The sequence below is a fragment of the Lissotriton vulgaris genome, chromosome 2_1 (assembly GCF_964263255.1).
Source record: "Lissotriton vulgaris chromosome 2_1, aLisVul1.2, whole genome shotgun sequence".
Taxonomy (NCBI): Eukaryota; Metazoa; Chordata; class Amphibia; order Caudata; family Salamandridae; genus Lissotriton; species Lissotriton vulgaris.
In genome coordinates, this window is record NC_141687.1 from 1,113,426,770 (window position 1) to 1,113,452,008 (window position 25,239).

Below are 25,239 nucleotides of genomic sequence, written 5' to 3' on the forward strand. Positions count from 1 at the left end.
TGCTTGAAGACTGGGAAGCCCAAATTGGAGAAGGGGAAGTCAAAACAACTGTAGCTATGGAAGGAGAGGACAATGCCTCCGGTATTCGAGTAGCCGATCTCAATATTGAAGGAGACAAAACAGAAGAAGTTCCCGGAGGGGCAGAGATAGGAGCCACGACAGGAGCCGAGGCCACTGATGCCGAAGCTGGAGTCAAAGGGACTTCAGGATATAAGCGTTGTGGGGCATAAGGGGGAGGTGGATGCGCAAATCCTCTATCTCATCCTCTGGTCCGGTCCTAGTTACATAACTTTTATCCACCTGCAACCTGTGTTGTCTATTTGTGCAATCAATATTTTTCTCAGTCTGATCTTTATCATACGCTATGGCTTTTTGTGTGATCGTCTGGCCCCCTTTCAGTTTGCATAACTTCTCCTCCCTAATGCGTCTGCGCTTTGCTTCCTTGCTTGTCGACTACGTTTAGAAAATAATCGATCCTGCAGGTTATTTATTTTTTTCTCATCAAAAGACCTGGTTAAAGGACATTGCAGTTCCACATTATCTTTGGAATACTTGTGCCACAATGTATTAAACAAAATAGGTGAAAGACCATGTTTAACATACATATCATAACTCGGACTACCCTCTGGCGGGGCAGGTTGACTTTGATCCAATCGTGCACCCTTTCGGCGACAACAGCATCCAAAACACAATTTACTAAAACACGACATCCTTATTCACTGACAATCTGATTTTATTCAGAAAACGATCATTCAAACATGGCCATGTTCATGCATTCTCGCACCTCTTTCACCAATCAAACTTCAAACAAGACAATACAAACAGAAACATATTCAAAGGGAAAATTTCAAATCGACATGTCGTCTTCAATGCAAAAGAACGGAGCCCGTCGACTCCCGTTCATGGAGAACCAATCAAATGCAGATTTTTGGACCAACAGATACCAAAATCAGGCAGTCCGGAGACTACCAAGACACCTTCAGACAGGGTTTAACCACAGACCGACCTACGGACCATCCTGCAATCTTCCTAGACTATTCTAAGCCCGCTGCCTTAGCGTTGCTCCAGATATGCCTCGATGGATACCCAGGTACAACCACAGGCTTTTCCAAGAGCAGTCCGGCAGGGTGCACACCACACGTGTCACGCCAAGGCGTCTGATAGGTATCTCTATTATTCACCAAACAAGTCCGTGGAGCATCTACCCGTGCAGCTACGATGCTGCCCCGTCAGACCCCCAAAGTTCTCTGTGGTTCACCGACCACCAAATCAAATACAGTCAACAGCTACAAAGCGCTGCTCACCAACGTATTTCCAAAAGACACCAATCACAATTCACTCACCTGGTACACACAGGTACATTTTCGTATTCTCCACTTCCAACTCCTGGAGACCAACATGGTCAGCTCCTGGGTTACACACGTAGGACTCCGGCGAAAGGTCACCAGCAGCTAGGGCTCTCCGATCGCGAGAGCGGAGTAAGTCAGAATCTCTGGTCAGTCCACCCACTTGACCAGAGCTCCCCTTTTCTTTGTCCTTTTCTACCCGGTTACGGGAGGACAAACCCAACACGGAGTCCAACCAGAGTCGCCAACTGACGTACCATTGAAAATAACAATTGGAGCTATACTTACCAATAGCCCCAATACCAATTACCCAATAACCAGTCAGTGGGCAGTGAAGAAAAGTTCAATCGTATACAGAATACTCTATAGAGGAGCCTCTCCCATCCTCACCCATCTAGGTGCATGGAGAAGACTGCTGGCTTACATTCAAAACAACACATATATACTTTCAGCATAGCGCATGAAACACCGTAGATGGAAAAACACTGCTTGGCTCTTGGCCCTCGAGGAACGACCATACATGGCACACATGATTAGTACAAAGCTCTGCTTTAGTTATTATTGGGGAGGTCAGTAGGGGTGACTCCCTTTCGTCTCAGTGCCTGGGGGTGCAGGCACAGCGCCTTCTGGAATGCGCTTATCGTACCCAAAGCCAGATGCAACCTTGAGTCCCAGGACAGGGAAGAATAGTGTGTATTCAGATGTCTCCAGCAATTCAACTAAGCTAGGGCCTGACAGCCATTGGAAGGTAGCACGTGATCACTTTTCTTGCCTAACGCAAACAGAAAAGATGGCGTCTGTATAGTTTTCGGCCTACTTGATGAAAACAGAACACACACACAGCATATACCCTTACTAACTAAGCTAAAGAAGTTATAGATTACTTTCTATGCATACCTGTATATTTAAGGATATATAGATACATCATGCTAACTCAATATATATCTATGACCAATACCACTAACATAGGGGAAATCAGAGTTTTATCCCTCAGGGACACGGGCCAAGGCCTGGAGGCGGAGGTGCGGGAAACCTGCAGAGACTATCTTTGCTGCTGAAGCGATGTGCAAGACCTGAGTAAGTCTCGGGTGTGTTTGGACTTTGTGGTGACTACCCCAATTAGACGCTGACTGATAATATTGGCTACGGCGAAGGGTGAATCCTGTGTGCGTGAGTAGGCCTATCGCCGCCATCTTAAGCATTCTGAGGTTGGAGCTGAGGTGGAGGGAGGCGCGCACCAGGAGGATATCTTTGAGCCCTCGCCGATTACCCTTGGCTGATGTGCCTTGTGGAGTGGTTCGAAGAGCCGAGGTGCATGAAGCGGTGTATGCACGACTACCCTAACACCCGATTCTCTTACTGCTGGGGGATGGTCAACATCGATGCGGATGAAGAGCCATTCTGAGCATTTTGCCGTCGGAGTGAAGTGGAGGGAGGCGGGCACTCGGGGAATACGTGAGCACCCTCGGCGTTTACCCCTAGCTACCGTGCCCTGAGAAGCGTTTTGAGATGCCGAGGTACATAAAGCGGTGGCTGCTTGACTACCCTAATGCTCGATTCCTTTACTGTTGGGGCATGGTTATTGTTGGTGCGGGTAACGAGTCAGCCTTGACGGTACACCTCCTGGAGGAGGTAAGGCGCGTCTGAAATCTCCTGACTGATTGAGTGGTAACTCGGGACAAGACTGCCCACTGACGCCTGCACTGTGTCCCCTTCACTGTGAGACGGCCCCTGATGTCTGATGTGGCCTCGGCGCAGCTCCCCCTTTGGATACTGGGCTGCGAGGCTTCATGCTGGCCTGCCTCCCCTGCCACATTTGGTCGGTGCTGTTGGTATAGAGATTTATAAGTGGGAGGGTATATGCGGGTGGAGCGCGACATTGGGAGGCTGAAGAGACTCTGGGCTGAGACACGCAGTGGCTTTGAGTTGAGATAATCACAGGGGGTGGATCGGCGGTTAAGGAGGTGGGCCCTGGCCCGGAGAATTGATTGAGGCCTAGGAATCTACTCTGAACAAGTCTCAGTTGCATACTACCTGACCACCTCGACATGGGCAAACAGGATGCCAAACAGGAAAAGCTCACTTTTGACAAACGCTCCATATGCAAAACTGAGCTGACTTTGGATACACAAACAGACAAGCACCAGGAGATGCACACTGAGTACCAGGGGGAAGATTTGCGCACTCTCATGTTATAAATGAGCTCCAGCCTGAGAAACATTGATTCTAAACGAGACACCCTGACTGCGCAGATGGACTCGGTCAAGACCCAAGTCACTGTCCATGAAACTCGCCTGGACGTCCTAGAAAACCGGCAAACCGAATTCCATGAGTTTCAAGTGGAAACCAAAGGACAGTTGTTGCATATGAATAAACTTCTAGGGGTCATCCGCGCCAAGAACGATGATTTGGAGGCAAGGTCACGTAGAAACAACCTACGTATTACTGGCTTTCCGGAGACCACCGCCATTTCCAAGATGGAAACCTTTGTGACGGAACTACTGCATGCACTAATTGACCCTCACCTGTCCCCTGTCTTCGTGGTGGAAAGAGCACACAGATCCTTGGGTCAAAAACCTCCGGTAGGGGCGCCACCTAGACAGATACTGGCCAAAATGCAGAATTTTCAAGACTGGGATAATATCTTGAGAATGGCAAGGGAAAAAGGTCAGGTGTCCTATCAGGGTAATGATTTTGGAAAAGGGGGCGGTGATGGACAGAGTTTCTGAATGATGCAGAATACTCCTACCCAGTCAAGAGATCAGGGCTATAATCCATCACCGTTTTTTAGCTCACTGCACCATCCCAGCTCAGAACCTGGCTACATGCAAATTAGTCTGTCCCTGTCCCAGTGCATCATGGGAACAGGGAAAACCAAACTACCAAGCCAATTCTCATACTGGGAAGGAAACAAGCTTCCGGGGACCGGTTTCTGGCATCACAGCCTTCGTCGGCCCGGCTTGCTTGAATCCTAATGGTGCAATGAGCAAGGGACTCACGTCTGAGTATACCCCCCCACACTTAGTGTGGATAAAATCGATTTTGGAAAAGGGGGCGGTGATGGACAGAGTTTCTGAATGATGCAGAATACTCCTACCCAGTCAAGAGATCAGGGCTATAATCCATCACCGTTTTTTAGCTCACTGCACCATCCCAGCTCAGAACCTGGCTACATGCAAATTAGTCTGTCCCTGTCCCAGTGCATCATGGGAACAGGGAAAACCAAACTACCAAGCCAATTCTCATACTGGGAAGGAAACAAGCTTCCGGGGACCGGTTTCTGGCATCACAGCCTTCGTCGGCCCGGCTTGCTTGAATCCTGATGGTGCAATGAGCAAGGGACTCACGTCTGAGTATACCCTCCCACACTTAGTGTGGATAAAATCGATTTTGGAAAAGGGGGCGGTGATGGACAGAGTTTCTGAATGATGCAGAATACTCCTACCCAGTCAAGAGATCAGGGCTATAAACTATCACCGTTTATTAACTCATTGCACCATCCCAGCTCAGAACCTGGCTACATGCAAATTAGTCTGTCCCTGTCCCAGTGCATCATGGGAACAGGGAAAACCAAACTACCAAGCCAATTCTCATACTGGGAAGGAAACAAGCTTCCGGGGACTGGTTTCTGGCATCACAGCCTTCGTCGGCCCGGCTTGCTTGAATCCTGATGGTGCAATGAGCAAGGGACTCACGTCTGAGTATACCCTCCCACACTTAGTGTGGATAAAATCGATTTTGGAAAAGGGGGCGGTGATGGACAGAGTTTCTGAATGATGCAGAATACTCCTACCCAGACTAATTTGCATGTAGCCAGGTTCTGAGCTGGGATGGTGCAGTGAGCTAAAAAACGGTGATGGATAAAGCCCTGATCTTTGGACTGGGTAAGAGTGGTATGCTTAATTCAGACACTCTGTTCATCACCACCCCCTTTTCTTTTCTGAATCGTTTTTGTCCACCATAAGCGTGGAAGGGTATACTCAGACGTGAGTCCCTAGCTCATTGCACCATCAGGATTCAAGCAAGCCGGGCCGATGACGGCTGAAATGCCAGAAACCGGTCCCCGGTAGCTTGTCTCCTTTCTGGTGAAGAATTGGCTTGGTAGTTTGGTCTGCCCTGTTCCCATCATGCACTGGGACAGGAACAGACTAATTTGCATGTAGCCAGGTTCTGAGCTGGGATGGTGCAGTGAGCTAAAAAACGGTGATGGATCAAGCCCTGATCTCTTGACTGGGTAGGAGTATTCTGCATCATTCAGAAACTCTGTCCATCACCTTTTTCCAAAATTGGTCCTATCAGGGTAACAACATCTCGTTGTACCCGGATTTTACCCCAGCTGTACAGGTGGCGAGGGGTGAATTTCTACAGGCCATGCGGATACTTCTTCAGGCGCAAATCCCCGACACATTGCTCTACCCTGCGAAGTTGAAAGTTTTGTATGATGGTACCGCTCATTACTTCACTGATGCAAAGTCCGCCCTGAAATTCGCAAAGCACGTCGGAGGGAAGAAAGGCAGCAGCATCGGTGACTGGCCGACTCAGTGACAGTGACTGATCTGGGATATTGCTGTCTTGTGAACTGAACTGCCTAATTCAACACATCGAAGAGCTGTGTGGTAATTAATATATGTGTGACTGTGGGTTTCTGCATTATACCTAATCCAGATAGTTGCTTTGTCTAGGAATGTCGGGGAGGGCTTGTAACAGACACTGCAGAACTCCCAGCCACCCTGTTTACTCATGGGTGATTAGACATGGGCGAATTTTGCGAATCTCGCGTTCGCGAATTTTGCGGATTTGCGAATTCGCAATCCGCAAAATCCGCGAATTCTCGCGAATTTGCGGATTTTTTTTTTTGTGTTCGCAAGTGTTTCTGCCAGTTCGCGAGGATTTGGTACTAGTTCGCAATTGCGAACTTACTTGTCGGCTCGCAACGGTCGCGACTATGTTGTTTCTACGTCTGGTTCATCATCACAGCCTCCCAACACCCTCTGTTTCACCACTTGCACCCTCTCTTTGACCCATGCCACCCTCTGTTACATCAATGCCACCCTCTGGTTCATCATCACTGTAGAAGATGGGGGGGAAAAGCAAGCCCACCTGCCCTGCTTGAACTGACATGAATTAATTTGGGGTTAGTTTATTAACAACACCTGCCCTGCCCCAACTGACAATAATGAATTAGGGGCTAATTAATGTGTCACTGAAAGAATTTCAAGTTCCAGCCTGGCACCTGCTTGTCTGATCCTTTAGCTGTAAATCAGGACCTTTGTGGCATACAGTTAAGGTCAGAGCAGGGTCACACAATAGTTGCAAGCAGGCAACCGAATTCTGGAGGGCCCCCTCAGGAAGCACTACAGAGAATCGTTACAAATCATGAGGTTGACCTTTTGCACCTGCTCATTGCTTTTGCTTTTGCTAAAATCGTTTTTCGTTTTTTTCACGCTATTCGCGGGGCGCGGCGTTGTGCGAAACCGACCGCGGAAGCCGCCAATTCGTGCGAATGAGCATTTTAATTTTTTTGCGGCTTGTTGTTTCGCGAGTTTTTTTGCAGTATTCGCGAGCCGCTTGCAGCGCAACACGCGAATTTACCCCAAGGTCGAGTACGGGCGCGGCCATTTTGTTTGCGTGACGTATTTCCGTTTCCGCCCGCTATGTATAATCTCGCACAGTAAGCGCATTGCGAGTAGAGGTTCGCACGAGATCGCGCGGGAAATCTAGAGGTTCGCACGAGATCGCGAGGAAAATCTCGCGCGAACTTACTTTCGCGCTCGTGAACGGGCGCCGGCCATCTTGTTTTTCATTCATTTCCTGTGTCTGGGCATGGTGTTTAATCCTCTTGGTATATTTGCCATCCTTTGCTTGTTTTCAGGTTTTTTTTTACGATTTTGCTTCTTATCTATCCCTCTCTTTTCCTAGCTGTATATTTTTGTCTTTTCTGCTATTTTTCTTTACTTTTAAACTACTTTTTTAAACTCTTTTCTTTTCTTCTTCCCTATCCTATTCTTTCTTAATTTTCTACTTCTTCCTACCTTACCTGCCCAGACCATGGTCAAGCCAGGCGCCGTGAAGCTGCCCAGGCACTTGAGGGCCGCAGCTGTGGCGGGGAGTAGTGCTGGACCCAGTGCCAGGACAGCATGCGGGAGATTGAGGGGGGAGCAGGTGACGCAACGGAAGATATTCAGCCCGGAGGAAGTGGGCGCGCTGGTCTACTTCATCCAGCGCCGCCTGCCCAGGACCATCGCGGGAGGCGGCAGGATCGCGGCCGGCGGCTACAACATGCGGGAGCGCCGGAAGCGGTGGGAGAAGGTGTGCTGGGCCATATCCCACCTCTATGGGGTCCAGCGCACCTACAGCCAGGTCACCCATCGCTGGACGGACCTCCTGGACCGCGAGCGCGACCTGCTGGACCAGCTCGGCTTGGAGATCCCCGGGCTTGGTGAGTAGTAGTAGCCATTTAATCACTCACTACTATGATGTTTTCTCCTGCTCTGTGTTGTTGTATTGCAAATATTTGTTTTTTACATGGAGCAAGCCAATAATGCCGCTGATGACGATTACATTGTAGTTAAATTATATTTCAAAATCTTCTGTGCATTTCAGGTGCACTGCTCTCCTTCTCAGTGGCGTTGCTACTATGCTTATTTGTTTTCTATTTCGTGGTCTCATTGGCCTGAGTAACTATTATGTATGAGTGTACTTTACAGAACTGCGTAATGCTAGACACTAGGGGGCAGATTACATTTACAAGCCCCTTGCGCCACGTTTACGTTGCCTTGCGTGACGCAACAGCGGCGTAAACGTGCCGCATCCCTGCGAGTCATTTACAGCATGACGCATCTAGGGAGATGCGTCACGTTATAAAGCCATGGGCCTGCACCACAATGGGTGCGTTCCTAGTACGCAGGGTGGGCGGTCCGGCGGCTGTGCGCCTCGCAAAATTGCCTGCGTGAAATCTACAAGATTTAACGCAGGCACTTCTGCGACGCTGCTACGTCAATTCAATTCCTTATGTCTGCTCGAAGCAGGCGAAAGGACTGACACAGCATGTTAAGTATTGGGTGGCCCTGAGCATTACTGGAGTTGCATTGCGTTGGCGACGTGACTCCAGCGATGCGCCGCTCTTACGTGACGAGATGCGTCACGCAAGTGCCTACCCTTGCGCCAGGGCGCGCCGCATTGTAAATGAGGCGCATCTGCCGTGTCGCAAGGGTAGTTTTGCGTGACGCATTTGATCTGGCGCATCTCTGGAGATGCGCCAGAACGCGAAAGTAAGTATGCTCCTAAGGGGCAGAATTGCAATTACCGTCGCATCCCTGCAAAGTAGCAGGGATGCGCCATTAATTGTGCGGCCCGCTACCACCACCAAACATGGTGCGCCGTATTTGCAATGCCGCGCACCATGGGCCCAAAACGTCACCGAAGCTTTACTGCTGGAGTTGCTGGCGCAGCTCCAGCAATGCTCTGGGGTACCCTATATCCCCAATGCTAGGTCAAGCCGTACCTCTGCTTCAAGCAGGTGCAGGGTTTGTGTGACGCATCATTGTCCTAAAGGTGACTGATTGAAATTTTGTAGATTTCCCTCAGCCACTTTTAGGATGTGTTCCAGCGCAGGAATGCCCTCCCTTGCGCCGGAACGCCCCCTGATGGCGCAGGGCTTTATAACGGGATGCATCTCCCAAATGCGTCACGTTGTTATAATATTATACGCCGCACCATGGCGCCCTTTTTTGTTTAGCTGCTGCGTCACAAAAGTCACGCTAAAACGGCGCAAAAGAGCCGCAAGGGGCTTAAATCTGCCCCTTCCTTTGTACCCCTGACAATAAGAAAAATAGTGGCGGTGGATTGATAGTTTGACTATTTAAATGACTGGTAATTTAGCAGGCAACTGTTAGTGTTGTCACTGATCTGACTGAAATCACAATGGAGTTTGTCTGTCACTTTGCGTCTTGCCTGCGGACTGCTGCCTGCCAGTCCTAGGTGAACGTTTCAGTACTTTGTTTAGTGAGTTGCGTGACTTTCGAAGTCACAGGTCCGCAAATAAATGAAAACTAACCCTAATCAATATAATTTCGCGGAAATATTTTGTTATTGTTCTTTTGAAATGTTTGATTTGGTTGACATTGACAAGCAACAATCATCCATGTTTTCTGTTCTTTCTTTCATGTTGTACGTCAGCTCCCCCCAGGGGCGAGAGGAGGACACAGGAGCAGCAGGCGGCGGATGCTGTTCAACAGGGCCAGGATCGGGCAGGCGAGGGCTCCTCTGCTGGCCCCAGTAAGTTTTCATTTTAGACTAGTACCTATTTTTCCTAGCGTTCCTCATTTGACTTTTTTCAAAATTGTCTTTGATCTTCTTGTAGACTGTATCTAAATTCTTATCCTGCCTCTACTATGACTCCCTGTGGTATTACTAGATTATTCTTATTAGTCTGTCTGTGTAGCTAACTAAGATTGCACGGTTGGCGAAACTCCCATGATTCTAGTCAGCAATAGCTCTATCAACTTAGTGCAGTCCTCTGGGATTGTCCATAATGTCTTTTGAAGTGTTCTATCTGGACTCATGCTTGCAAAAATTGCAAAACCTTTTGCTCAGTCACTCTAGTCTGGACCAAAAAACACAGATTGTATTTAAGTTTAAAAGCTTTATTAAAAGTAAACACATTTATTAAAATGAAGTCATAATAAAACTAAACGTTTAACTGATAATGGAAAAGTGGTTAGTGCTGACGATTAATTGAAGACATTTCTTGTGGTCGAGCCGAGCTCTCACCTGGTTTCAACTTGATCTTGTTGCTAGAAGTCCATCTTCTGTCTGTGTGGAGAAAAATGGTGCGTGTTAAAAAAAAAGCCTTCATCAGTTGTGCCAAAAAGTGCAGCAAGACAACCTTCCCTGAAAAAAGGGACATTTTTTTTAACTTTAAAGTAGACAGTCACAAATTACATTGTTTTCACATGTCTTCATTCCTAGACCAAAGACTAGTGAGTGCTTTATTCTAACATTCTTAAATGTACTTTGTAGGTGGAACATCTGGTGGCGGGGCCAGTGTGGAGGTGGTGGTGCTCGACACGGAGGCGGAGGGCGATTCTTCAGGGGAGGAGGCGGCGGCTGTGAGAGTTGAGACGGTGGTGGTGGCGGCCAGAGGTAAGCTCTTATATATTCTTACTTATTGAGATTGAAGACTAGCTGGGAAGGCAAGAATATGAGATGCATGGCTGGGTGAATGATGAAGCAATGATGGGTGGAAGGACAACAGCCTGGGTGGGTGACACAGAAACTGTATGTGTCCATATACCTGGATCATGCTACTATCTGACTCTTAGATAGCATATGTGTATCTAGAGCAGGGGTACTCATAGTACGGCCCGCGGGCCGGTGGTGGCCCGGCAAGCCTTCCTTGGCGGTGCGCAGACCTTGCAAACAATCACTGCTCCCCCGGCCCCCACAGAGCAGAGGCTTTTTTGTATTTCACCTGTTAGCGCCCCTGCATCTCCACTCTGACAATCACTGCTCCCCCGGCCCCCACAGAGCAGAGTGGAGATGCAAGGCACAAAGAGGTGAAATAGAACAAAGCCTCTGCTCTGTGGGGCCGGGCAAGCAGTGATTGTCAGGGTGGAGAAGCAGGGGCGCTACAACAAACAAAGCCTCAATAATATGTTAATGGTCTTTTAAAGACCTGTTAAGTACTTTGGTGCTGTTGTCTGTGTGTGCGCGTTGAGGAAGCGGTCTCAACCCGGGCTGAAGGCTGACACAGATAGACACACACACAGTGAGATGACAGAGGGGGAGGGAGAGGGAGGGCAGGAGGGAGAGAGAGATGGAGAGGGAGGGCAGGAGGGAGAGCAGGAGGGAGAGAGATGTATGTAAATGCTGGGTCTGGTGGCTCAGTGGATGAGGGCATCTGCTGCAGGGACCTGTGTGCAACCTCATGGTCACAAGTTATCGTTTTGCTTTAGCCCCGCCCCCTCTGACTCCGCCCCCACCAGTGCGGCCCTCGGCCACAAACTACACTGTAAATTTAGCCCCTGAGAGAAAGTTTGTGAGTACCCATGATCTAGAGAGAGTAGACGGTCAGTGGATGAACTAAGTGTAACTTTGAAGATCATGTAACACTGCACCCGCACGTCCGTTCCAGTGTAGGAAAGGCAAGGAAAAGAAGTTTTAATTTTGTCCAAATACTACCATCAATAGTAGCAGTAGTTTGTATTGCAAGCACAGCATAGATCCGGTTATTACGGTGGCCACTCCCTACCTCTCTTAATAAGTTTAGTAGTACTCAGTCATTCATGTGTGGATGTATCACTGGTCACTCAATAAAAAGCAAAGCACCTAAAGTCATCCCATATATAAGCAAAAACATCCCATGTGAAGTGATAGATAATCAGATTATTTATCTTCTTCAATTTTCCATTTCTAGTACTCATTTCCACTGTAGGGTGAAAGTTAAATTAATTAAGCAGTAGCCCTTGAGTTGTAACAGAGTATTCTCAGTGCCACCCGTAATAGAAAAGTAAGAGCTTCACCACCTGCATGTACTGGACGGGTACAGTAACGCAACGCAAGTCTAGGTCACTCCTCATGGCGTGCGTCTCTTTTTCTTGGGTGCAAGTTTACTGCGCTGGCATTATGCCGGCTTGCAGAAGATAACGTACCAATTTTCCTAAACAAGAGACAAGAAGAAGAATAAGACTGGTGTACTTTCATAGTCGACTCCAATGGAAGTCCATAGTGCTCGTAGAATTTGTTCCTTAAACTCCCACTAATGTTAGAGCAAGGATGAAGAAGTGTGAGGTTAGATAGATACTGGCCTCAATAGTTATGTAATGCGCTTGCAAGTTGCTAGTTGTAGTGCAACACAAATTTCTGCTGAATGATTGAGTTAATCTTAAAGAGCATTGGTTACAGACTATGTCTTTCTTTCTTCATATAGGTTCTCCTTCCAAACGAACAAGGAGGAAGGAGCTGGCTTGAGCGGCCCGGCAACGGAGGATCGATGCCACTGTGGCCGAATATCGGCGGCTGGTGGCCCTGGAGGACGAAGAAAGTGTGCAGTCGACCACAACAACTACGTCGTCTGCATCGGCCTCCGTTCCCCCATGGGCTGCCAGTGCCACCCAGCACAGTGGTCCACCCAGACTGAGCCGGGCTGCCAAAGCCAAACGCCACCGCCGAGTAGCAAGGACAACAGCTTCCTCTCACAGCCGTTGCACCTACAAGGCATTGAAGGCACGCCTGCGCCGCAGTACCCTGATGGTGTCCCGCCTCCAGCAGGAGCTCCACCACTTTTCAAAGGAGTTGGAGGGGCTCCGCGTAGAGCACGCCTTGCTCCACCCGGAGCATGATGCCCTGGCCCAAAAAGTTGACAGCATCCACCCATAGTGTCCCTTGCCCCTTTTTTAGAGACTTTTGGGGGTGGGAATTGGGAGTTGGGTTTTTGGGGACTTTTGAAGGACAATCGTTGGGGTTAGGGAGGGTCTTGCGGGAGATTATTTTGTTAGGGATATAAATATACTTTTTCAAACTTTATCTGAGCATACCCGTTTCTTACTGCTTGCCTGGTGGGTGGGGGTTTAACAGTGACTTTGTTTTCCTGAAAGTTTAGTTCCATTTTCTTCCTTAAGTGTAAATGCCCAAATGTTTTCAACACTAAGTGCCTCTCACAGACTAAGTGAAGTGAATCCAAGAGTCCTAGGACTTTAGTAGTACTACCTTCATTCTCATGTCTCTCCTACTAATACTCCATTATACCCCCAAACCACCAAACGCTTATCTTACCTGTAATTTGTGTTTGAAAGTAGGGCTAGAAAAAGTGAAAGAAGGGGTTCCCGAATGGGCTTCTTGTTGGATGTAGGCAGGTCGTGGGGGGAAAAACTGAACAAAGAACAAAGGACGTACCCCGCCAATTGATGTAGTGGTCCCAAAACTGGGATCCCAATATATGTGGGGTGATAAACCTAGGAGTTGGCACTGCACGTAACAAAATTAACTCAATTCAAATATATGCAAAAGAGGGTTTTTAGCAAATATATATGTATTTTTATTTTGGTGTAGAAAACATTTATATACATAAATAACACATGATTATCTTAAGAATATTGCAAAACATACATAGGAAATTGGGAAAAGATAAAAGTGACAAAAATGCATTCTACTTTGAAGCCTACCCAGTAACACTTCACACTTCAGTCATACTTTCATTCTTTCAGCTTTTCAAAGACTAATCCTACCTAAAGTTCTATCATTCCACTTACATTCTTCCATACATTCCCATCGTTCTGGTGTATGCCACACATGGATGGTAAATATGTGGCATAGAACAGAATATTATTCCAGACAAATAATTTTAATACGGCCCCTAATTAATGCCACATAGTATGCCGTATTTCTGGAACCACGAGCCGACGCGCGTTTCAGTGACTGGCCGGGTGGGCCACACCTTCGTCAGGGCTGGTGAGTTGTTGACTGGGAGGGGAGGAGATAATGATCTAGAAATAAAACACAGTGCCTTAGTATTTTTCTATATAACAATTGAATTTGTCAAGACATATATCTTTCTAATACATTTTTTTTAAAAAAAATAGAATTTCAACCATGATTGTTATCTTTAGTCTGATGTTTATGTGGTTGCCATTTTGAAGGTGTGCAGTACCAAATTACCTAGGGCCACTCCCTAAGCCAGACTCCCGGTAAGGTGAGGTCTGTGAAAGGCAATTAGATACCCTGGACTAAGTATCCAATCAAGAGAGCATTTTGCATCTTTCATATCTCACATTAAGTAGCATTATAACATACAGTCATTCTGGGACACATGTTGACCAAGAGCAAGAAAAATTATTGTACATCAGGTTGGCAGCCAGGGGCTACGTTGTGAAGGAGCCCAACCTTTGGCTGGAGGAGGGGATAAGTCTAAACAAGAAGAAGAACTGAGGATTATTGATACTTCTTGAACCTTAGGTGTCAATACAGGCAAGCATATACTTAATAAAGTAGATAAGAACAAACAATGGTGACATTAGGTAGTATCTGGTTAGTCCTAACTACACATTGTTGCACCAAGGATACATGATGTTGAATCAGGTTTTACCTATTGTAAATTTCTGGTTGAAAACGATATGGAGGCTCAAACCCGGATGTCTTGCATCTCCGGTAAGATATTTTCTAATATTCCTTCAAAACTGGTGTTACCATACAGGACCTAAAATTGGGATAAAGAGTTTTCTATATATATATACCTCGATGTTTGTATTCACTTAATAGGGTTTATCATTATTTGACTCACAAAATAGTATAAGACTTCAATTTACCTGAAATGGTATACAGAGGGTTCCCCAGAGCAAATGGCGCATTAATTGTATTTTCAGGGAAACAGGGATCTGGTAAGTAATAAATGAGCTCCGATTATAAATAGTCCTCATTAATTTGTTTCAACCAGACAATCGGAGATGTTCATGGTTCTATTACCTGAATCTTTGGATTTGTATGCCAAAAAATAGGCTCCACTACGCAGGGGTTTACAGGTGAAAGATGAAAAAAGGACGGCTATACTTCGGAGATTTTGGCAATATCAAGCAGGCATCCCTAAAGTAAAATAATGTAGTAAGTATACATAATGGCCATTAGCTACTCAGTAATACAGGGTATAGTTACTAATAATTTATACACACCATGAATGATAAACGACTTAAGAGCGGTGAATCCGGAAGATCTAGGTCCACCAAAACTGCTGGCATATGCCGAACAACGGATCTATTGAAGAGGTACCTATTAGGCAATTTAGAATAATAAATATGTGCAATAGCAGATAACCTATGGGTATCGTGGCGTCAAAGAGTCTCTAACATATACACACCGTTAGATGTAGAGGTAAATGCCCGCTATGTTACTCCGGATCAGGGACGGCACGTTGCTGCCGAGTGGGTGGGGGTTTAACTGTGACTTTGTTTTCCTGAAAGTTTAGTTCTATTTTCTTCCTTTAAGTGTAAATGCCCAAATGTTTTCAACACTAAGTGCCTCTCACAGACTAAGTGAAGTGAATCCAAGTGTCCTAGGACTTTAGTAGTACTACCTTCAGTCTCTCGTCTCTCCTACTAATACTCCATTATACCCCCAAACCACCAAACGCTTATCTTACCTGTAATTTGTGTTTGAAAGTAGGGCTAGACCCAGGGCTGGCTCCACGGGAAACAGCGAATAAGGTTGGCAATCTTGGTCGGATAAAATTTCCTCATAGCGGTGGTACTAGTGGTGTGACACAGTGGCAGTTTCATGCCTATGAAAAAAAAGAAAATGAAATCTGGTTTGTCCTCCTGAGCAATTCAACGGTATAACTGAGAATATAGCAGGTGACAGAAGTACAGTAGAACAGTGCCACATTGTAGCCTAACAAATGGTAAAGTATAACTACTAATTCGGTTGAAGTTCTTTCACATTAGCAATGGTTCTTTGTCAAGCAGAGTAAGAATATATCCTCGGATTTCTTCACCAGCCTGTTGCTATCACCTTATCCTCCCCAGCAAGTGTGTGGATTTATTGCTGTAATTTAGTCACACATCAATCAAAACCACACAGCCCGGGGGAAGAGGGTTAGGGTTTAAAAAATGGATGGGTACGGGGGTTTTTGGGAAAGGTTTTGGGAGACAAGAAAAAATAGCACAGCATAGACAAACAATTGTGAACATAAACAAATCTTTGGGTACAAACCTATCCATCAATCTTTGAAAGTGCATGCACTACTGCATGCATGTCAGTGAAAAGTAAGTAGTACTTTCGACAACTGTGGAAGAAAGAATGCGACAGTACAGGGCCTGTGTGGAATTATTGATAACGATATTCAACATAAGGTCTCTGTAGCCAGATACCCGAGAGCCTTGCTGGTCACTATAAATCCATTCACAACAACACTCAGTGGGGTTGGTCTGGAAGGTATAGTAGATAGAAAAGGAGAAATTGCTTTTTTTCTAGGTGTCCCCTCACTCACCAGGGTTGCCCCTTGGTGACATGCTTCATCATTGGGGCCATCCCAGTCCTCTACGGCCTGGGGCGTGCTGCGACTTGCGAATTATGTAGGAGCACTTACAAATGACTATGTGTGGTGCAGATGTGATAGTGGAGTGGACTAAGTGATGTGTTAAGGGATCAATTTAGAAGCAGAGAGAGATCCAAGAAATGCAGTCACAGTCAGAGAAAAAGGCAAGGGATACTGTATCTATGTGGTTGTAGTGGTCCTGTTGGAAGTGGTAAGTAAGTTGCCTGCAGAAAAAAAATCCTCCTATTAGCGGCACTCCTCCATTGCAGCCGACGCTTCGTCCATCGATGTTGGTCACCAGAAGACACCCTTTAAAAAAAAGCACAGCATAGACAAACAATTGAACATAAACAATTCTTTGGGTACAAACCTATCCATCAATCTTTGAAAGTGCATGCACTACTGCATGCATGTCAGTGAAAAGTAAGTAGTACATTCGACAACTGTGGAAGAAAGAATGCGACAGTACATGGCCTGTGTGGAATTATTGACAACGATATTCAACATAAGGTCTCTGTAGCCAGATACCCGAGAGCCTTGCTGGTCACTATAAATCCATTCACAACAACACTCAATGGGGTTGGTCTGGAAGGTATAGTAGATAGAAAAGGAGAAATTGCTTTTTTTCTAGGTGTCCCCTCACTCACCAGGGTTGCCCCTTGGTGACATGCTTCATCATTGGGGCCATCCCAGTCCTCTACGGCCTGGGGCGCGCTGCGACTTGCGAATTACGTAGGAGCACTTACAAATGACTATGTGTGGTGCAGATGTGATAGTGGAGTGGACTAAGTGATGTGTTAAGGGATCAATTTAGAAGCAGAGAGAGATCCAAGAAATGCAGTCACAGTCAGAGAAAAAGGCAAGGGATACTGTATCTATGTGGTTGTAGTTGTCCTGTTGGAAGTGGTAAGTAAGTTGCCTGCAGAAAAAAAATCCTCTTATTAGCGCCACTCCTCCATTGCAGCCGACGGTTCGTCCATCGATGTTGGTCACCAGAAGACACCCTGTAAAAAAAAGCACAGCATAGACAAACAATTGAACATAAACAATTCTTTGGGTACAAACCTATCCATCAATCTTTGAAAGTGCATGCACTACTGCATGCATGTCAGTGAAAAGTAAGTAGTACTTTCGACAACTGTGGAAGAAAGAATGCGACAGTACAGGGCCTGTGTGGAATTATTGATAACGATATTCAACATAAGGTCTCTGTAGCCAGATACCCGAGAGCCTTGCTGGTCACTATAAATCCATTCACAACAACACTCAATGGGGTTGGTCTGGAAGGTATAGTAGATAGAAAAGGAGAAATTGCTTCTTTTCTAGGTGTCCCCTCACTCACCAGGGTTGCCCCTTGGTGACATGCTTCATCATTGGGGCCATCCCAGTCCTCTACGGCCTGGGGCGTGCTGCGACTTGCGAATTACGTAGGAGCACTTACAAATGACTATGTGTGGTGCAGATGTGATAGTGGAGTGGACTAAGTGATGTGTTAAGGGATCAATTTAGAAGCAGAGAGAGATCCAAGAAATGCAGTCACAGTCATAGAAAAAGGCAAGGGATACTGTATCTATGTGGTTGTAGTTGTCCTGTTGGAAGTGGTAAGTAAGTTGCCTGCAGAAAAAAAAATCCTCTTATTAGCGGCACTCCTCCATTGCAGCCGACGCTTCGTCCATCGATGTTGGTCACCAGAAGACACCCTGTCCACTGCCTGCCTGATGCTGAATTGTGGCTCGCTACTGTGAAGCCTGACTCCATCCTTTTTTCCCCATTGCAGAGATTGAAACCCGGCCTGTAATTATTCAACGAAAAACAGGAAGTGATATAATATTACAACACCACTGATAAATAAATATAAGGTATGTAGGCTGTGGAGTGCAAAAAGTCACAATTTGATTTTCCTAGTAGACAGTACAATATTTTTGAAAGTGCGTACTCTGTCTGAGTCACCTTTTGAAGGATAAATAAGTATGGGCAAATTAATGTAGCGGATCTTTCCCCTCAAGCTAGGTGTACTGTAAACTGTGTTTTAGAACAAAATTATATCTTCCTAGCAGTGCTCCCACCCAGACCCTTACTAAAGCCAGTCGCAAAAATGTAGAAGACCCCCAATCAAATCTCAAAAAACGAGGCCTAGCAGAAAACTGGTGACAAAACTTACTTTGAAAGTAAAAGTAGGCTGAAGTACCCCCTTCCTAATTACCCCTTACCCACCGTGGATTGCATTCAAACCACTTGCAAGCAACCAAGCAAAATTAGCCATAGCCAGCATCGCTCCAAGACTCGAAATCCCCCCCACTCAAACACATGCAATAGAAATACTGCTAACCCTAACGAACCCTAAGTTAAGAATAGTGGCAAAGGCGTTCTTTAACTATGCCAAATCCCCCCTTTCCCACCATGGATTTTCTTCAAATGACTTGCAACCAAAATTACACATTCTCACGAGTGCTCTAAGACCCCAGAACTCAGTTGCAAAAATCTAGAACACCCCAAAACACATGCAATCCTGCTGCTAGGGCTAACCCTAACGAACCCTAAGTTACAAAAAGTGCCAAAAGGCTTTTCCGCGAGGATTTTGTCCCAACCACTTCTACCCGGTATTAGACCTTCCCAGGAATGCCCCAAGGCAAAGACCCGCCAACCCAACCCACCCGCCAAGAAGCATAACACCCCCAAACAGGCCAAAAGCAAAATTTCATACTTGCAATATTTCTCGGCCTTCGGTCCAAACGCGCTGCGTAGCTAGGCCATAAGTCGGGGTTGCCACGACGGATTTCCTGAAAAGCAAATGCAATCAAGATTAGAGTGTCCCAGCAGTGCTCCCAGACCACGAAACTCACCCACAAACACCAGGAAGCCCCCCAAACAGGCCCCCGAAAACGCTACATTGAGCAAAATGTCAGAAATAGCCAAAAAAAAATCGGCCTGGATTTTGTCCCAACCACTTCTACCCGGTATTAGACCTTACCAGGAATGCCCCAAGACCCGCCAACCCACCCGCCAAGAAGCATAACACCCCCAAACAGGCCAAAAGCAAAATCTCATACTTGCAATATTTCTCGGCCTTCGGTCCAAACGCGCTGGGTAGCTAGGCCATAAGTCGGGGTTGCCACGACGGATTTCCTGAAAAGCAAATGCAATCAAGATTAGAGTGTCCCAGCAGTGCTCCCAGACCACGAAACTCACCAACAAACAGACGGAACCCCCCCTAAGAGCACTTCAAAGGCAAGCAAGTCATCAAAAACACAAAAAAAATTCCGCCTGGGATTTGGTCCAAACCACTTTTATCCAGTGAAGACAGTTCTGCTGATGGGCTTAATTTTGTGATTATCTGATTAAAGTTTGAAATATATTAACTGTGCACAACAAAGAAAGACAGACACACAGGAATAAAAGTGAATAGGGACGAAAAAGAAAGTTATTGATTCGTTGTCTCATTTTCAGGGCTCGGTATCACGGTCCAGGAATAAGAATAAGGCTTCGTCATCATACTCTGCGAATTCAGGCAGGGTGAGCTCAGTGTCACCTGACAGAGTAGAAATTCCCTCATCTATGTTGCTGGCCACCTCCTCTTCATCCGGCACGCTCTCTCGTACTCTGAAATCTGGTGGTATGAGGTGCTGATTCATCTTGATCATTGTTAACCTCTCCACATTTTTGGGCGAGAGGCGGCTCCGTTTGGGAGTTACAATGCCACCAGCAGCACTGAAAACCCGTTCAGAAGACACGCTTGCGAGTGAGCAAGACAAGTAGTTTAAAGCCAGGTTGGTGAGCTGTGGCCACAATTCTTTTTTCCCATGCCAATACGCCAATGGGTCAGAATTAACATAGACCTCTGTTGAGTCATTCAGAAAGTCCTTCACCATCGACTCAAGCTCCTCATCCAAGGTTCCTCCACTTTGCTTAGCTCTTGCTGTGCCTCTGACCTTTTGAGAACCAAACCCACGCAGAGCTAGCCAATCCTCTTCAGCCTCCAATGTTTCTGTTGTGTTTCGTGCAGATGATCCGGTTGCCGGTGTCTTTAACGGCTGAGAGGTCACTTGTGCCACAGCCACAGGTGCAGAAGTGGATTGTTTTGACTGGGGATGGCCTGCTGATGTACTGCCATTTCCTTCAATTTCCAGCCGTTCTCTTTCAAACCTCTTGGCTGACAAGGCTAGCCAACGTTTGTACTTTGGAACATGTTCATCATCAAAAGGAAAGAATGCTTGGCCTGCCAGCGCCTTTTTGTAGCGTGGATCCAGAATAGTAGCACAAATGTAATGCTCTTCTGAGTGGATCTTTTTAAGACGTTCATCACCTTGTAGGAGCTCTAATAATTTCTCAGCCAGAAGCAAAGAGTCTTGGTTTTTGTCATCGTCTGCAAACACAGAACACACCTCCTTCAGTTGGTCCTCCAGCATGTACAACAATGGGATAGCTTTTCCCAAATTAGAGTCCTCCTTGCTGACTGCACGCGTGAAGAACTCAAAAGGACGAAGCATGCGTGTCAGGCTTTGAAATATGTTCCATTGCGCCGCACCCATCCTCAGCTCCTCTGTACCCTCTGTAAGGAAATATTGATTGAGTTCCTTATACTGCTCATACAGACGCTCAAGCATGTAGAAGGTTGAGTTCCAACGTGTTACCACCTCCTGGATGAGTGCTTTCACTGGCATTTGATGTTGATATAGCAGGCTCCTCAGCTGCTTCCGGGCCTTAAAAGAATGGCTGAAATGCTTGCACATTTTTCGGCAGGTGTCCAATACACTGTACGCTGCACTGCCTTTATTACCCAAGAATTTTTGGACAACCAGGTTTATACAGTGCGCCAAGCACGGCACTCTGAAATAGTCACCCAGCCTCATGGCCTTAACTATATTGGCGCCATTGTCCGTGGAAACATAACCAACCTGGCGTTTTAGTGGGGACAGCCACTTAAGGACCTTTGTCTTAAAGACATCCAAAATGTTTTCTGCTGTGTGACGTTTCTCCAAACCAAACATGGCTAGTGTTGCATGTTTCCGAGCAGCTTTAAAAACAATGTCCGTGTCAACACCTGTGTTTAGCTTTGCTTTAGCCCCTGAAAAAGAGACCCAGTGTGCAGTGATGCACATGTAATCAGCGCCTGCGCCACTGGTCCACATGTCTGTTGTCAGATGTATAGTGTGAACAGCACTCTTCTGCAAAGCTGCCCCAATCACCTTCAGAACATCTTCATGTAGTGCTGGAAACGCAACTCGGGCAAAATAGAACCGGCTAGGAACCTTCCATTTAGGGCAGAGCGCTGCCACTAATTCTAGAAAACCAACCCCTTCTACAAAAGAAAAAGGGAGAAGGTCCAGAGCTAGCATTTTAGCCAGCCTAGTGTTATACAGACGCGTCAGTGGGTGGTTGCGTTCATATTGCGCTTCTGTAAACAACATCTTTTTAATGTTGCCCTGGACCAAGGATTTACGGGATGATGATGATATCTTCGACCCAGTTACGCTCGCTGATGAGCTTTTCCGCATTGATGTCTCACTCTCTCCCACATTCTTAGTGTGCCTCACATGGGGTGTGCTGCTGACAGGGGTACTGGTTGTAAGTGAAGTGTTTGAATCGTCTTCTTCCTCCTCGTCATCATCAGATGAAAAATCAACGTTTTCATTACGTGCAATTCTGGCTTGCTTAAACGCCTCTAGGTGCGGAAACCATTGGACAGCGTGCGCTCTCTCAAGATGACCTCTCTGGCCTCCGGTACCATAGTTAGAACCAAGCTTACCACGACCAACTCGAACCTTACAAATGCTACAAATGGCTACGTTTTCCATTTTTGGGCAAACACTAAAGAAGTCCCAAACTGGAGACTTGAAATGTCTTTGGGGGCCGGAGGAGGCGGCGATACTGGTGGTGGTGGTCCTGCTGCTAATGCCAGATGAAGTGGAGGATGTGGATTGCCGAACTTCAGTACATTTTGCACTTTCACCACCACGAATTGAGGTCGAGGTGGGTACCTTCTTGCGAGGAAGAAATATGGAAGCGGTAGGTTTTGGTGTACTACTTAACTCCAAATCTAATGATTCCATTTCCATTGCCTCCTCGTCGACATCATCATCACGCTCAGCAGCTTCTCGGGATAGGGTCAAAATGTCTCTTTGCTGCATGCCCGGTGGGGCTGCAGTGACCTTTGTGATGACTGGCTCGTCGTCATCGTGAGAGGCTTCATCACCAGCAGTATCTGTCACTTCTTGTTGAGCCTCATCACACTCCATAGCTATGAGTTTTTCGACGACCTTCCTTTTACGCTTAGGTACCTTTGTCAGATCATGGTGTGCCTCACTCTCAGGCTGCGGTGATGGTACCCAATCGTCATCCAGATCATCAGTAGGAGGTGGGCTTGAAGAAGATGTAGACACCCCCCTTGATCTTTTCCTTGCTGGGGATATGGAAGACAGTGAATGATCATCAGGAGGATTGGCTTCCAATGATACCTCGGCTTCATTGTCGATTTCCTGATGTGCCCCTACTTCGGGAGGAACAACTATTGTGGGCACTTGTGAACCTCCATGCACCTTTGCTTGCGCATCTCCTTTTGCTGCCTCTCCTTCCACATGTACTTGGGCGTGTACTTGCACATGGTGTTGTTGTTGCGGCTGTGGTTGTTCAACACTTGTCAGATGAGTTACAACAACCTGTGTTGATTCAGGGACATTGCTGCTACTTTCTTGCGATGAGCCAACATCACTGGTCGATGGTGATTGGAGAAGTACACTGACTGCCTCTGAAGCACTCAAGGGCTTTGACTTAAGTTGGCGTGGTGGTGGAGGCACTGAACCCAATGGAGCAGGGGTGCTGCTCCCAGCTTGGTCCCCAGCAGATCCTGCTGCTGCAGGCGTACTTTTTTTTTTGCTCCCAAAAAACATGGCGGGTGGCACACCAGCCTCCTTGGTAACTTGCTTCTTCTGCTCCTTACTAGCAACTTTCTTGCTAGAGGAGCTACGGAGACCTTTTTTTGGGGCCATCTTCTTCAGAGCAGGTCAGACAGCAGGCCGCAGTTGCACGAATTGTAGAGTTGTCTGAGGCCAGACGTGACGTCGCGTGACGTTATGCTGCACACACACACCGCTGCAGGACTTCTTCCTGGCACTGGTGGTTCTCTTGAGTCTTGTGCACCTAAAAACAATGGAAGACAGAGGAACATCAGTTCAGTTATACAGAACAAAAAAAATCGAAAAACACTGCAAAATCTTTATTTATTTATTTATTTTATTTATTTATAGCAATTTTTATAACGCAAACAAATACCCATAAGGGTGTCTCGGCGCTAAATTCACAGAACTCACTAAGAGGTGTCGGGGGAGTTAAGGTGGAGGATAGCCATGTCTGAACGGGGAGTTAGGAGGAGGAGAATAGCCATGTCTTGAGGCTTTTACGAAATTTTAGAAGCGTGGGAGCAGTTTTAATGTGGAGAGGTAAAGTGTTCCACAGTTTGGCCGTAGCAATGGTGAAGCGTCTGTCTCCCCAGTTGGCCCTCTTTGTTCGATGGACTTTCAACAGAGAGGCTGAAGAGGACCGTAGAATCCTATGTTGTTCAACTGGACGGAGAGCTTCTTTTAAAAACTGTGGTCCTGTGTTGTTCAGGGTCTTATAAGCTATACACATAGCTTTAAATTTGATTCGGCTCCTGATGGGGAGCCAATGGAGTTTTCTGATGTACGGGGAGACGGATGAGAATTTAGGGATAGACAGTAGCGTTCTAGCTGCAGCATTTTGTACTGTTTGTAATTTATTGAGAACTCCTTCCTGCGCATTCAAAAGAAGTGAATTGCAGTAATCGGTTCTCGAGAACACTAATGTGCTGATGAGAGTTTTTCCTGCTGATTGTGGAAGGTAAGGAAGCAGTTTTTTTATTTTTTTGAGGGTATAGAAAGCAGATGAGACAACGGCGTTGGCATGGTGGTGAAACGTCAGCTTGTTGTCAAAGAAGACTCCCAAGTTGCGAACCTTGGCCACCGGCTGGGGTGGGGGCCCCAGCTTAGGTGGCCACCACTGAGGAGACCAGGCTGGGCGCAAGCTCCCGAATGTCATCACCTCCGTTTTATCGGAGTTAAGCTTGAGGCAATTTGATGACATCCAGGAGCTTATCGCCTTCATTCCCTCCTGGAAGTTGGCTGCGATGGATGTTCCATTATTATGCACCGATAATACAAGTTGGGTATCATCGGCGTAAGTAGTGAGGGCAATTCCATAAGATTTAATCACCCTCGCCAAGTCCGACGCATAGATATTAAACAGCGTCGGGCTTAGCGAGGAGCCCTGGGGAACACCGCAAGGGAGGGAGAAGGTGTGGGAGGTGAAATTGCCCATCTTGATGGTCTGAGGGCGGTTAGCTAGGAATGAGGCAATCAGATCTTTAGCTTTGCCTCTTATTCCTAAAGCTGAGACACGGTCGATCAGAGTGACATGATCGACTGTGTCAAAAGCAGCCGAGAGGTCCAAAAGTATTAGGACTGCTGCTCCTCCCATGTCCATGGTTGCTCTGATTTCGTCTGCAGCCTTTAGTAGTGCCGTCTCCGTCCCATGACCCTGTCTAAAACCAAACTGGGTCTCATCAAGAAGATTGTTATCATTGATGAATTTGGAAAGCTGGATGTTGATAGACTTTTCGAAAATTTTGGCTGGAAAGGGGAGACAAGCGATGGGTCTGTAGCTAGCTGGGAGCTGAGGGTCCAGTGTGGGCTTCTTTAGAAGGGGCTTGATAATGGCTTCCTTCCAGACTGAAGGATATACGCCAGTTGCAAACATGGCGTTGCAGATAGTGGTCAGAGCAGGGGAGATTGCATCAGGGATGCAGTTTAAAATAGCTGGAGGGCAAGGGTCAAGAGGGGAACCGGATTTGATGCT